Source organism: Panicum virgatum, chromosome 9K (assembly GCF_016808335.1).
Source record: "Panicum virgatum strain AP13 chromosome 9K, P.virgatum_v5, whole genome shotgun sequence".
Classification (NCBI taxonomy): Eukaryota; Viridiplantae; Streptophyta; class Magnoliopsida; order Poales; family Poaceae; genus Panicum; species Panicum virgatum.
The window spans coordinates 14,376,793-14,393,225 of NC_053144.1; positions in this window are offsets into that span (position 1 = coordinate 14,376,793).

The following is a 16,433-nucleotide window of genomic DNA, read 5'->3' on the forward strand; positions in this document are numbered from 1 at the left end:
GGGTCTCTTTTACAAAACGACTCCTTGACGTTTAGCCGGTTCAATTTGTGCGGCACAGCGAACGAGCCAGTGGCTTAGTGATAGCCCTCGCGGCTGCGATGCTGCCCGCCAGCGTTCGATCCCCTGTGATCGCAACGCTGGTGTCGCACCGGGTGCTGAGGCCTGTGTGTGGGCGTGCGTGCGTGTGTGTGGAGGTATGCGTGTGTTTTAGTATGGCGCGTTTCGAGTCTACTCGAGCAGCCTCGTCTGCGTTGAGTCCGGTCGGCGTGGACGTCCAAAATCTTACATGATTCCCTAGTGCTTTCAAAAAAAATTGTGCGGCACAAAACAAGAGGAAGAAATGGGCGCATCAAATACAGTCTTGGGCCAATAAAATGGTCATCTGGGTTTACCATATCGAACAGTGCCGTTCTCGGCCCATTTCTCCATCAAGGGAATTTGGGGGCACGGAGCAGAGCCCACCTCGTGTAGGAAAATTCTAAACCAGTGCCGAACTGCGTCAGGGATGCAAGAATGGCACGATCCTTCAACAGCTGATAAACAAGGAGAGAAAAACGCTGAACGGCTGAAGCAAACACTTGCAGCTACACTTGCCGAAACGCTCTTCCCGTCTTCCGTGACGCCAAATCGATCGAAATCTCCTGCCGGGGATGCATGGCGGCAAGCGTCGCTGTTCAGAGCAGGGTTCGTTTTGAGTTGCTTTTGTCGTCGCGCGCAAACCACAAGGCAGGAGGACTGGAGGAGGAGGCTGCTCTGTCATCAGAGCTTAGGATTCCCCGGGAAAGCATGACCAGCAGCGATTAATAGAATATAAGATAAAACACTGACGGGTTCTTCCCGATCGAGGTTTCTTAATTAATCCGGGGGGTCGATAATGACCAACACTGACGAGCAGTCTAGCCTGTCATCTTGCTAATCCCACCTGCAGGCTGCGGCCGGCGATGATAATGTCGCGTGTTCACCAAAGGCGAGACACATGTGACGTACCCTGCCCTGTCTGCTTCGTGCCCTTGGCTTTCTTTAACCTCCTCCCTTAGCTCACAAGCAAGTTACTTACTCCTACCGAAAAGCGAAGCCAAAGCATGCGTGCTTATCTACATCGTCTACCGGGCTCATCTAGCTACCTGCATATGCGCGCGACCGTAATTATGTGTCGTGGTCATAGCCAAATCGTCGCAAACTGAACACGGTAATTATCCGGACTGGTAGTTTTACGATTATGCCCTTTGGATCTGCACTGCAAAGGCGGTAACCAGCAGGAGGTCTCATGCGTCTTCAGACTACGACGACCAACTTTAATTTGCCCATGCAGGCGTTCAAGACAAATGTGAACGAGTCCAGCTGTTGGGTGATCCGAAAGGGACAGTAGTCCTCCCCGGACGATTAGCTCTGGATCGTTGATTGCAGCTATAGCTAGGCTTCTTTCTCATTGTCATGTCAGCCCAGGAGTCAAAATGATCGAGCTTATGATTTCCTTTTTATATTACTGAAATGGAACTTTTTGGTGGCGCACAGTGCATTTGCCATATGGACAGTCCGCGTATAGGCAATCGGCGAATGATTAAACTTTTCCCCCTGGGAATGAAAATGACTCAAGCCCAGCCTTTCAATCCATAGCTAGCAATGTGATGATATATATCGGCCAATTCTACAAACTAGGTACCAGCCCTATCATTTTTTTAAAAAAAAACACACACACATTCCAAAAATTAGTCTAACTAGCCTATCAACCGAATCAATTAATATAAAAATAAGGTTTATAGCTATCACATATCCTTTTTCATCTATTAAATATTGTAACACATACTTTAAAATATATATTTATCATTATCTAGTTAGAATATATTTCATTTTGCATCACACCTCCATGTGTGTTTGATATATATTTAATTGAACTATTCGTTTGTGAATTGGTATTCCTATCTCTTCCATCATACATGAATATATGATGACACATATCGTGGGTGGTATTTTTATATAAATAAAGAATATAAATAATATATTAATAATGATAGAAATAGTAATTTAGAATTTTATATTGGTGCACCTTAATATTTAGATTTAGGGGTTACTTTTACTTTCAATAATGACATAGTTGAATAATCCATATGCAAATATAGGGTGTTATTTGCATTATTTTTATATTGGCATAGGTGGATAATTTGCACGAAGATTAGGGGGTTACTTTATATTTTTATAATGACAATTATGATTAGAGTTGTTAGATTGATGGCCGGATGTTTCTGATTTTTGTGAGAATTCCAAGAATTTCTCTATTTTTTAAAATGTTCACCTAGGATCCTATGTGGCTTTACATGGAGGCTTGAAAGGAGCCTCTAATTAGTAATAGTAAGATAATTTAGGAATCCGTTACACAAATTTTGTTTAATTGGATTCATGTTTGAACTTAGTACTTTAACAAGATCAATTTTATGATTATCATGATAAACATAATACAATAGAAGATTAATTGCCAAAGTATAGTTTGGGAAACTGCTGCTGAGCAAAACTATCCCTTCATTCTGAACAGTCATGTTAGTGTTTACATACCCATTTGAGTATTTGACAGTTAACTATGCCAATATAACTGCAGTATTCTTTGCCTTACTAGATAGCCTCAACCAGATTGATTTTTTTTTTCATGAAAAAGAAAGAGAGAAGGTGAAGCGAAACCATTGTTGGAAGGCCACTTGCTATGCACTGAACTATGCATTACAAGCAATTATAATACTCTTTCCAGTCATAAGCGACTATTAAATTCCATGCAAATGAGATGATTGTTGGAATTTTTTGGTGGTCAAAAAGCCAAAAATAATCTTAAAATCAGAAGACGGGATAGAAATAAAAACATCGTGAAAAAAATCCCATTCCGCGTCCTGATCAGAGGCACAACCGTTCACGTGGTTGCAGCCCCATGTCGCCCAATGCCATAATAAATAGTGGGGCATGTCCTTTAGAGTCTCAGTCTAACCTAGTACAAACCCAGCTGCCCCCACTACAGCTGTCTGATCTCTGGCGGCGCTGGAGGAACCTGAAAGCCGGCACCGACCTGCCGCTGCCGTCCCATGAACAGTGTCAGTGGTGTCCTAATCAAGGGCTGCGGTACTCGCAACGACCTTCGACCACGCCGGGAACGACTAAGGATGCCCCCACATCGCAGTCGTCCCCAACCAAGATGGCCAGCGCCCCCACAGCGCAGTCATCCCCAACCAAGATGGTCGAACCCTCAGTGCTGCTATGTCACTCGCTGCCGGTCTAGACCTATACCATTTCTTTGTATATTTGGGTTGTGCTCATGTTTTTAGCTGCTAGATCATGGATAAGTTAGGAACTAAAGTTAAAATTTTCCTACAGTGATAACCCAATTTTTTTAGCATAGATGGTACAATTAGTTAAACAACTCACATAGGGCCGCGAGCCGGGTTATATGGGCGTGCAGAAAGGAGCAAGGAAAGGAAGGGACTAGTCAGAACGTTGAACACAAAACACATATCCAGCATGGAAGAATATATCTAGGTTTAGCAGCTAGCAGCTGCTAGTCAGTCACATCTGTGTCCTCCTCATCGACATATCATACAGACTTTTTTGTGCCAAGCATTGCCTTTACTTTATCAGAGCAATAATTCATGTGTTTATTTGTTTAATGTTTCTGCATGCAGCTTGCTGAAAGGTTAATATATACCGTGTATAATTGGGGCCCTCCCCTGAATAATTATGAGCGAAGCATGCCTCCCTGAGTAGCACGCAAGCTATACATAAGCGCTGTCACTTTATATATATAAATCCTAAATTCATGTACTATTCTACGCCTACAGCTTAGATATAGCAGTTTATCCTACACCAATCGTTAGACTAAGCAGAGTTACTGAACAAATTTTTAGTAGTTCAGTAACCGGCTAGCTATTACTGAACTATGTTACGTAATTTAGTAAATTTAATTTAGTTATTTAACGATTTTTTTTGCTAGTAATAGAAGGTAAGTATAGAATAATATTCTACACACCTAGGTTGTAAAATAGCATCGACGTATGTAGCTTTCTTTTCTTTCTATCTATTTATTCTTTATGCGTCTTGATCGGCCATCGATTGCGAGAGGCGCCCTTCGCGTACCGGCACTGCCTAATCATGCACTCGTACGATCGAGCATGTTTGCATGGGTCGAATTAACAAATTGTTAAGGGGAGCACCAGCTAGCGGTTCGTGTCGATTATGTCTGCATGCATGGATGCAACGACCACTCCTACATACATGCAGGCAGATCTGACAGACGATAGATCCATTGATCGACGATCTGCTCATTGGATCTTAGTTGTAGTACAATCTTGACGTTTAAACCATGTTTATGATGCAGTTCAATTCATCGCCGTCACTAATCCGCGCATCCCTTGCAGCGCATTATTAGGGATCAAACTGACGCTGCTAATGGGCAGTACATATATATAGCCTGTCTGGATCCAACTTCTAATGGGCAAAAGTGCTAAACTTTAGCACTAACTCATCCAAACAGGAGTGCTAATGAGCTAAATTTTAGCTAAGTCTTAAAAACTTTAGCATGTGTATAAGTGCTAATACTCATTCCATCCTGAATGTAAGGCATTTTGCTTTGTCCTAAGTCGAGGTAATCCAAATTTTTCCAAATTTATAAGAAGAAAATGAGCATATAACACATAAAATAAATAAATTATAAAAAATATATTTCATAATGGATCTAATTATTCTCATTTTATGTTCAAAATATTACCACTCTTTTCTATAAACTTGGTCAAACATAAAACAATTTGACATAGGACAAACTCAAATTCTTACATTTGAGAATGGAGGGACTATATGCTGAAGTTTAACACTCAACTTTAGCTCATCATAACGAACCCTATATATAGTTGTAGTTAGGAATCTAAAAGTAACTGTATTTTGGGAAAGGGGAGTATAGCAGAGGTAGCTAGTAGCTTCAGTGCTTGATGAGTAGACGTTCTTGTTGGCTGCCACGTTACCGATTTTGTACACTGACATTGGCACGAAATTCCTTGGATGCTTGAGAGGCAAGACTCGAGAGTTTGGCCCATGCATGAGAGATGTCTTTGGAGTTTGGCCCATGCAAGATGACGTGCGACAGTACAGTTGGAGCGAGCTAGCTATATGGTCGCCTCCTATCTAAAAATGTCTACCTAGGTCGGTCGGTTGGTCAGTCCCGTCCACCCACAGCGGCGGCGCCGCGCCCCGCGCCGTCACGCGCGCGCATGGGAGCGCACTAGCTCTCGGCTCGCGCGACCCCGCTCGGCGTCACGCCGTCACGCGCGCGCGCCGCTCGCAAAAGAGCGGCGCCTTTCGTCTTTCGCTCGGCCGTCTGGTCCGGGCCTCACCACCTCTACCCTTTCCCCTTTTGGGCGCACTCCTCCGGTACTCGCCGGACTCCTCGCTTGCTCGCCGCCGCCGCCGCCGCGGCGGAAGAGACATTGCGTGCCTTCGTCGCCGGTGCACGTACACACACAAGCATGTTTTCAGATAAAGCTAGGGACGCATATATATTCTTTCGCCCCCCATTTTTTTACATATATGCGATTCGAGCTTGCGTAGATCGCCATCTGATCAGAAGGAGAAGAAAACACATTGTGTGGGTAGACGGCCGGCGTGGCATACTGGCATGCGTGTATGCACGGACCGGACGCCCACACTCACACTGTCCGGCTAGGCAGCATGCTTTGCTTGCACTGCACCGGCATGCAGGCCACAGGACCCCCACGCCATGCCACACCTGATCTCTAGCTCTCCCGTATTTTCTTTTGAGGGACAAGGGCGAGAGGGCATGGGAAAAGTGGCACGACCCCTCACCATGCCATGCCAGGGCCAAGGGTACGGTATATAGGCCACACACACACACACACACACACACACACACACACACACACACACACACACACACACACACACACACACACACACACACACACACACACACACACACACACACACACACACACACACACCATGCATGCTCTCTCTTCGATTCTGCATTTGGTGGCTCATACTACAAACTTCCTTTGTGCATGCACCTAGCCGCTAGCGATCCGGCATTGACCTCTCGCGCCATCTTGTCAAGCTCTCTCTCCCTGTCTCTCTCTTTTCTCTCAGTCCCTCTCCGGCAGATCCATCCATCATGCGCCACTAATTGTGCTGTTACGCGGCGTGTTGCTCGGTTGGTACTTGCTTGCATTGGTGCTCCCAGTGGTTGCCATCCTTGTTCTTTTCTCGCCGCAGCACAGCAGTGCCGTCCCTGCCCGAGTTAAAAGCACCAAGGCCTACCCCTGCAGCTAGCAGCTGCACACAAATGCTGCTTTATTTCCCTCTGGTGCTCGCCACGTTCCTGCGCTGGCCTACATCACAAACGCCATGCCAAACTTAACGCCTCCCTCTACATGACCATGATGATGTTTTTGACACTGCATGCTACTACTTATTATGTATATAAATGTTATTATATATACAAATGTATTTAATTTGCTTTACATTTTTTTCTTAATTCCAAACATGCATGCATGCATGATTTGCCTCTATTAAAAAAACACACACTGCATCTAGTACTGGCAATTAGTAGCATGCAAGCCAGCAGTATAGTACGCGTGCCTGTGTCAACGTAGGACAGGGATCTGCAAGTCTTATCACCCTTTAATTATGAGACACGCCACACATTCTCCTCTAACTCTTCTCCGGTGATGTTGTGGGCTTGGGCTTTTGTTCCCTAGCTCGTTGCATGCACACCATTGCCTTGCGTGCGTAAAGGTGACATGACATACAACGCTCTCGTACACCCAAGGCCGGCACGTATGATTGTCCTTCCCGATGCGACTTTGAAAATAAAAAGGGAGAAGAGAACGAAACGAAGGCGTTGGGAGTTTAGGGTAAGGGACGGCCGGGGTATATGGATGTATGAAAAGCACAAAAAGCCATGGATGCATGCTGCCATGGTGCGTGGTGGTGTGCTTGTCAAACCTTAGAAATACTAAAAAGCGTGGTGCTTTTGAGCGCCTCTCCCCCCTCCTTTTGAGTGCATAAATCCAGTGATCGACGACAAGTTTGGGAGCCAAGGGAGATGAGTGAGCGAGTGAGAGGGATAGGGGCCAGCAGGCCAGGCCAACACTCACACTTGTCACCCATGCAAGGGAGAAAAAGAGAGGAACAAAAGGGGTTTTATTGGGAAGTGATGGTTGGTGCCTCCTCATGCCAAGAAAGCTGTTTTTCTAGGGCACAAAAGGGACTGAGAGAGGGTCCAGCTCGTGCATGCTTGCTAGGGTTTATAGGGGTTAAGGTGTGTGCCTGTGTGGGTGGGTGATCGAAAGAAAGAGCTAGCAGCACAGCACTGACTGAGCCTGATGAGCACACTGAAATGTGTGGCCATTTGGCTACACGATCTTGACAAATCTCTTTTGCGGTGGATTTGAAAGGCTATGTTTGTAAGGATGCATGCAAAGGGGCAAGAGTGCCTTTTGCTTCTCTTACTTTGAGGCCACTACTCGATCAGCTAGCTTGTTGTGTGCCTGGCCTCTCCTTTTTGTTAGCTAGCCTCTGCATGCTGATGCCTCTAACAAAAGCCGGCCACCAAAAAGCAGCCGATCGATAACGAGAGAGCATAGTTCTAACCGTGGACTCCTACGCTGCTGCTACGCACACCTAGGGTCGTTATCTTAACTCGATTGAGTAATAACTACGAAGGATCCATGAACAATCATAGAGATCATATTATGCAGCATGCATACTGAAGGAGTTGACAAAATAGTACATAGTACTCCATAATACATATGGATGTTTGATTTTGGACTGAATTGACATTAGGTTTGTTGCTTGCAAACATCATTTGTTGCAATTGCGAAGAGGTGTGTTACATTTTTTTACTTCGAGAAATAATCAAGAGCAATATAATCCTACACTTTAGTTTTTTTTTTACATTGTGATAGATCAATATGTAGCTATATGTCCTTTCCTGCAAACATCTCTCAACCTCAAGTAGAAGTGCTTTTATTTCTCACAAATGATACTCATATTTCAACCCTGATCTCTATCACTGTCATTTAGTCATCTGTATGTATATTATAGTAGTAGTGCTGACCACCAGACCACCACATGTTTTTCCTTGATCATGTAGACAATCAGTGATTGGCTACCTCATACACTAATGTTCTACACCTAAATTCTTAACTACTCCATTAGGCTATACGATCAACCGATCGATCGCCTTTTGACTAGCAATAAGTGGGTAAGCATGCAATTGAACTGAATTCTACAGAAAGCTAAGCGTACATGTATGTCTGCAGGGTCATGAATTACTCAAATCCAAACTTTTCGGATACTCAGAGGGGTCAGGACCATCAAATTAGCTAGCTCGGTGCTTCGGCCTGATTAACTGCTAATTGTAGTACTCCATGGTTTAAATAATAATGCCTCAGCAATGAGAACCAACGAAAGTAGCCAGAGCTCAGCTGCAGGCCAACTAATGGCCGTGTTTGGTTCTTACCGCGAAAACTTTTACACAAAAAGACGAACACATGCATGGAGTACTAAACGAAGTCTATTTGCGAAACCTTTTCAGGGACGGATGTAACTTTTTGAGACGAATCTAATGACGGTAATTAATTGATGATTTGCCGCAGTGATGCTACAGTAAACATTCTCTAATCACGCGGTCAAAGGCCTCATTTGACTCGTCTCGCGATTTACATGAGGGTTGTGGAGATGGTTTTGTAATTAGACTTCGTTTACTACTCTAAAATAATGGTCAAAGCTGGAAAAAAATTCCATCGTTTTCTAACCAAACATGGCCAATAACTGAATCCGTGCTCGGGAATAACTGAGGCCTGTCAGACCGGCCACCACTACTAGCTAGCAGCTAGCTGATCAAACGAGCATTGCCATTTCATGACCCGGCACGAGCACTCGATTGCGCCACACACTGCCCTGCAAGCATTCATTCATTTTTCCCAGTTGCTAACCCAGTGCAAGATCTCGACCCCCTGCAGTCAGCTTTCGCGTGTTCATCGCCCTGCCCTGCCGTTCTGGAGCCACAGGACAAGGGCGTGAATGCAACGATGTGCTTTCCCTTCAATTATTACGGCTTTGATGCGATGTACCGTTCGTGTTTCTGTTCACGGAGATCTTCTCCTTGTGTTGTGTCTGGGTGATAGCGATGCAACAACTGACGGTCGCTAGTAGAAAAATGCTGCTGGTTTGCCAACATTTGGAGGCGCTCTTGATCAGCGCCAACAACTTTTGAAGAATGTCGTCGAAAGTTGAAGGAATGATGTGTTGCAAGTCTTTCTTTATTCGCGAAGAAATCTGACTGAAAACATGGAAGGTTTTAGCCTTTCAATAGTGTGATTTCTTACATCAGTTCTGGTACAAGTATTAGATCTAGCGAGTAGCATCAAAATTGTACGAGAGTAAGAGACTAACGAGGCGAATGACGTGTATTGAATTCAGCACATATACGTGTTGAAACTCATTTGTATGGTTTTTACGTGATCGACACGGTGACAATTAATTTGACGATGAGTTCGCAATTTGAGGAGCGTTTCGGAAATATTTTTTTTAAAGAAAAGGTCAGCAAAGGTTAATAAAATTTAAGCAAACTTCGATAGCGACAATTGATTGAGTAGCACGCGCAGTTTCAGATTGACCAAAAAATAATTATGTCAGTAAGCTTGTTCCAGAAAGACAAATAATGAAAAAGGAGCCGTATGAACACCTCATATACATCTTGGATTAATTGGTGTTTCCTTAACACCTATCCTCATTCGTCCGCGTGAATTTCCCGCCAAAAACTTTTTCGCCCTCTTTTCCACGGGCACAATATGTGATCATGAGCTAAAGCCTGCATTTGTGGGGGGGCTTAGTGGAATTGGCATCCCTTTGGATGCAAGGCACATCACCGGAGCCCAAGGAAAAGATAATGCAAAAGTTTTTTCTCCCTTGTTGGCTCATGCTTTGCCCCCTAACACTAGGGCTAAGTGCTCCAAACGCAATGTGGCCATAAAACTAACATATCACTCCCCCCAGCCACCAATTAAGTACCCTCTCTGACAGCACTTGAGGGCCCTAAAAGGCTCTTTTGTTGTTTATTTGTTCCTGGAATTCTGTCGGTCCAAATGGCGCACTTTAGTTAGCTGTCTCGCATAATATGTGTTCTAAGCGATAACACACCTTTTGCACGCACCTTAATTTTTATTTGCCAGTTGAGTCACACTGGAATTTGGATTATTGTGAATTTGTTTAAGTTTCTCTCCATGTAATGACAAAAGAATTGCTTTTTTTTTCAGTTTAGATGTAGCAGGTGTATGCATGCTTCTTTTCTGTGGGTGGTATAGGAACAAGTGTAGCTTCTAAGCAACATATACTACAGACCGACCAGGAACCTTTTCTTTGAGGATTTTTGGATCTAAAGACCATATGTCACCAACTCGCAACGGTTTCTCTGCAAATGAAAAGACACACGTACACACACAGAGTCAGAGAGAGAAACCAAAAAAGAAAAGTAGCTTTAGTGTTCTTCTCCTTTTTACTGTCTGCCATGCGTGTGGCCTGCTCTCACACCTTGTTCTAAAGTCTAAACTACCGTCTTTCATTAACCTGAAACACATTTAACCGTCCTAGTAATTTTCTACATGTCACTGTAACGAGATCAAAATAAACAGTTTGTATCATCATATAGATTATACAAAAAAACAAACAAACATGCAGTAAAAACCAAACGCCAAAGAATTCAGACTGAACAAAAGGACCATGATGATGTGCCAAGTCTCTGAATATTCCCCTGCCTCTCATCAGTGAGGGGTCCTAGCTGGCTTCTTCTCCGTTTGCCTCACACGAGCTGCACAATTCCATGCATAGATGGACTCATAGACGGGCTCGCAAATTCATACACTGTATACACATGAACGAGCGACAAGATTACGCTGCCGCCACTGAACAGTGGGGCCGCCCCTCCCAGCAGCGATCGGCCGGCGTGCAGCAGAGACATTCCCCACGGCCAGCTGGTGGGTATATTCACCACGCTGTCGTGTCGCGCCAGTCGCAGCTCTGCACGCTGCCGGCAGGGCCGGCGAGCTCGGTAAAAAAGAAAAGAAAAGAAAAGCTTGCCGAGAAAATCCATGGTGGTGCGGGCATGGGGCCGGGCCGTGGCCGTGGCCGGCGGCCGGCCGGGGCGTGGGCGTGGCGGGGCTCGGCGTGCGCTGCGCGCGCCGGGGCGGTGTCGGCCGGGGCCGCGGCAAAAGCCTGGCGGGCACGCGCACCGCGGCCGGCCGCGCCGCGCTGGACCACGCGCGCGGCCACACACACACACTCACGCATCCATCCCTGTCCGCGCGCCCATGGCGACGCATACGCATGCCACGGCGCGCACCGCGCCGCGGCGCATGCGTGTGTCCAAAGAGTCCAGCACGCAGACAAGCCGGGCACAGCGGGCTAGGTGACAATGCCGGAGCGGCATCGCCGGCTTTGGCTAGTGACGGGTCCCTTTTGCACCGGCGCTGGCACACCGCCCGTTTCCTTGTCAAGCGCCGGTGCATACAGATACAGGTAGACAAACAAAAGCAAGGCTCGCTTTCAAACTTCAGAGTGCAATGCCAACATCTGGAACTGTCTAGGGCTCCTGATGATGGCGGTCGATCTATGCGAGCCTGTAGATTGAATGCGGTTGGTATTTGTCTCTGGTGGGATCATAAATCGTCGATCGGAACTGAACCTAGCGTATAAATGTATGATATATCTGTTGTACCAATTAATGAGTTTGACTATTCTCATGGTTTTAAATACCGTGCTATATTATAGTTTTGTTATACTCTTTTTAGAGAGTTTCCGATACGTTATTTGTATTTGTGCCGCTATGACAGTTACAGACGTTAAATTGGGCTATATTTGCATTAAATGGTGTAATTTTACTGCTGCTATAGCTTTATCTTTAGCTCAGTACTACTGTTTTGATATTTTAAATAACTGAATATTTAATTGTATGAATTTTATTGTATTCTCAACTTAAATAATATTCCCGTAACCTTAGAAATATATTTATGTTTATGAAATTCGCTAATTACTATATTTTTTGTGCATCCAATACTTATATTTTTTATAGTTTAGTAGTAAATCACTATTTGCCCTAACCTGCTATAGCCTCTTAGCCTCAGGAAAAAATATGCTACTATTTATCATAGCCTGCTATTTAAAACTCTGACTATTCTATATATAAATATACACCAATCAGTCATTTTATTGTATGGTAAAAAAAATCGATTTTGAGCACACTTGAATTTACTTGAAAGATCCGCAAAAAAAAGAATTTACTTGAAAGATCTGGCCGTCTGGGTACTAGCCTTATCTCCGACAGTCCTTTTACTCAATAATAGAGACATGTAGGGTTTGGGTTTCCCGTACGTGTCGTGCTGAGGATGATACTTTGTACTCCTTCTGTTCGAAATTAGAATTTATTTAACTTTTTTACTTCAATTTTGATCACTCGTCTTATTAAAAATTTACATATAATATCATTTTTTGTTGTGATTTGCTTTATTAATAAAAATTCTTCAAGAATGACTTAAATTTGAGTATGTTTGCATAATTTTTTTAATAAGACATGTGGTCAAACTGAGTTAAAAAGTCAACGGATTATAATTTGAAACGGAGGGCGATGGAACGACAATAACAATAACAATAACAGCTGCATACATCAATATTGAATCTTCTAAAAATCAGTTTTCATTTTTTTACATCTGGATTTACTGGACAGTAATTAAATGTTGTAGGTGGATGGACAGCTTAAAATTGAAAGGTAAAAAATGGATGATTTTGTTAACAAATATGCAGTCAGTTGATAGATAGGGTACGGTCTATTTGCTTGGAGGCCTGGGACAATAGTACCTCCACTCAATAATATGATAGATTAGTATTTGTCATGCATAAATACACTCCATATAACAGCTACGATTGAAGATTGTCGTTCGCGGTCAAGAGCGTCAACTTTAGGATTCAATGTCTTGTTTTTCATGGAAGGTATTAGTCATTTGCGATGGGTTTTCAATGCACATTCTTGATGCCTAAGTGTAAAATGCCATCAGACTTTTGGGTGATTTTGTGCACCTTAGAGGTTGTGAGAGCTAGCTTTATCCTAATCCATTTGAATTTTCTCTCCCTCCCTATGTACACCATATCAAAATTATGATGTAATGAGAACGAATCCGTGGGAGTTTTGAATATCTACCTTTGTTCCTTTGATTTCACCACCATGCCAGTCTCAGCACAACTTTCTCTAGCCATTGGGGATGGTCGGACGACCGGACTACCACCGTTGAATTGAAGAATAATAGAGCCCTAGTTACTCTTATATGTATATTGAGTAAAAGAATAATAGAGCCCTAGTTAGTCTTCCATAAATATGCACGCGATGTCATGTTAGCAGATGTTATTCCACATGAACCTTTCATATAACACGGGTAAGGTGCTATTTTTTCTTTAATAAAAGAGAATATGAATCCACGATATTGAGTTCAGTTGAGAGTCTTTTATTTTATATATATGAATGGTGAGGTTTTAGACCCAAATAATCTATGATCATGTGTCCAAATTGTTAGGATCACTTTTAGACCCCACATACAAACCGGCCAAAGGAACCTATGCCATGCAAGGGTACAGGAATAATTGAGCTCTACCTGTTCATCTAGCACTGGAGAAGAACACAGTAGCCTACAAATCTATGATCCTTCGTAGCCGTTGAATTCATGAGCTAGCTGCAAGATGGAAATGAACTCTTTGCAGCTCCCTGCTGCTCGTCCATTGAATGGCAGCAGGCCAAAGCGATGTTCGGGAAGCATGGAAGGTGCACAAGGTGATGCAGTCGCCCCTCGTGCCGGCCCTGGTCTCTCGCCGGCCAAAAATTTAACCTCCCGACCGGCAGCAAAAATTTATCTCACTGTTTTGTGGTCTCTGAAGCACATGACTCTCCTGCCGCAATGAAACCTTTTGCAGGTTGCCGGATTTTTTTTTAAATTTGTGCAAAAAATTCAGAACAGACTGTATCTCTTTTATATATTTTTATTCTTTTGTTTCAACTTTACAAACCCACTAGAGCTGATTGACCTCAAATTTTGTAACAAAAAATGATGTCTCAACGGTTCCTTTTGAGTTGAAAGAGCGAAATTTTCCCGTCAAATTTAACAATGTTTTTTTTTGCGAGCATCAAATCTAACAATGTGGAACTACATTACCATTACTTTTTTTTTGTACTCTTATCAATATCTGCTTGCTCTCACAGAATTGATCGCTCAACCTTCAACACAAACCGAACCTTGGCCCAGCCTCTGGTGACGTGTGGCCGGCTACACAAGCAGGTGTGTAGATAGGCGAGGGCACCGAGCAAAGTTACACACGTCTCGGGTACTATAACTATGGGGCACCGTAACCCTGGGCTAAAAACGTGCGCAAAACATAATTCGGCACCCGGGCCGGATCCTTCCCGAACTCGGACGCCCGAAACCTCTTTAGGCACGGAAAGCCCAAGACGCGCTTGGCCCACGGCCCAGCACCACGATTCCGCCCCTCTAAGGTCTCGCTGACCGAAGACGAAATCTCCGCCTCGCTCGAGGGTCGCCCGTCGGGGCCCCTCGGTGCGAGGACGATCTCCGCCTCGCTCGAGGGTCGCCCGTCGGGGCCCCTCGGTGTGAGGATGATCTCGGCCTCGCTCGAGGGTCCCCCGTCGGGGCCCCTCGGTGCGAGGATGATCTCCGCCTCGCTCGAGGGTCGCCCGTCGGGCCCCCTCGATGCGAGAACAGACTCCGCCTCGCTCGAGGCTCCCTCGGCTGAGCCCTCCACGGGGCCTCGGTGTGAGGGAAATCTCCGCCTCGTTCGAGGCCACCTTCGGCGGGCGGAAGCTGCGGCTCAACCACCCTGCCGGACGGGACGCAATTACTTGCCAATCTCTCCGCGACGGGGGGGGGGGGGGGTGGCGGACGGTGTCAGGCGGCGTCAGCTGGCGTTGGCCATCATGCCACACAGCAGACGTGACCGGCGTCTCATCAGCCTGCACCCGCCACTGTGCCGTTATTCCCGGCGCGGGGCGGGACTGTGGAGCCCTATGCGGACTTGCCTGACACCCCCCGCCACTGTGTCGCCTACCCCTTGTACTTTTCCTATCCGCAGGACTTTCAGAGGGCATGGGCGGCGACCCTCGAACGCAATACGGCTCTTCATCGGGGTAAGATTTGGGCGGCGGCACCTTCGACGCATCACCTCATCCGACGTGGGATTCTGCGCACTTCTACAGCCATCACCACGCCGTTGACTGGCGCCACAGGACAAGGACACTCTCCGAGCATGGGCGGAAGGATTCGCAAGGACGATGACCATGACTTGCGCCATGCCCCACAGCGCTCGGCGACAAGAAAGACCAACTGTTCTCCCCCGGACCACGGGGGGAGAAGCAGACGCCCTCACTGATCCCCATGCATGTAACCCTACTTCCTTGAGTCTATAAAAGGAGGAAGGGGGAACGGATCGAAGGGGGACGAGAGCTCACGCTCATCTCTACACACTCATACCCTACCGGATATTGGCACTTGCCTCAATCAAACCCCTGCGCACCAAGGGACTTGGGAGCTTTCCTCCCTCTCTCACCACAGCTTGTACCCCCTACTACGAGCACTTAGGTGCAAGTAATACAGTGCATACCCCTCTGCTGGACGTACAACCTCGTCGGCCGGAACCAGGATAAACCTGGTGTCATTGTGTTTCTTCTTGCATCAACCATCTGGAGGCAGTGACACGCAGTATACTCACTAGTTGGTGCTAGACCGCGAGGTCCGGATACCGACAGTTGGCGCGCCAGGTAGGGGAAGCTGCGTGACAACTCTTTGCTGTTTCCCAGTTGATCCCCAGATGGCGGGCAGACCAAACCCGTTTCCGATGGGTGTGTCGGATCCGTTCCCAGCTGGGTACGTGATCTGGTTCGGGAGCCTCGAGTTTCGGGCAACCGGCAACGGTTACCTCATGGAGCGCCTCCCACCTAGAGTCAACTCCGACTTCCCTGCACCACCATCACGACACCAGAACCGCACGGGTTGATGCGCGCCGAACGGCGTAGGGTGGCACCCCCTGCCCCTCCCCCCCCCCGTGGGTTGGGGCGAGCGTGCCATGAATTGGCACCATGGGGGGAAACTCCACCCCCTCGCAGGCAACATCGACAGCGACGCTGACAGGAGGCGCGTCAAGGCCACCGCCCCTCCCTTATGGGATGCGGTCCTCTGCCATGACCTACGCGTCATCTGTCAGCACCGACGTGAGCGCGTACGAGCATTTGCCTGGGCATCACCTGCTCTCGATCCGCAACCTCATCGCGTCTACGCCTGACAGCTCATACCCTGGCTCCTCTGACGAGGAGTCTATCCCCACGCGAGGTCGCATGA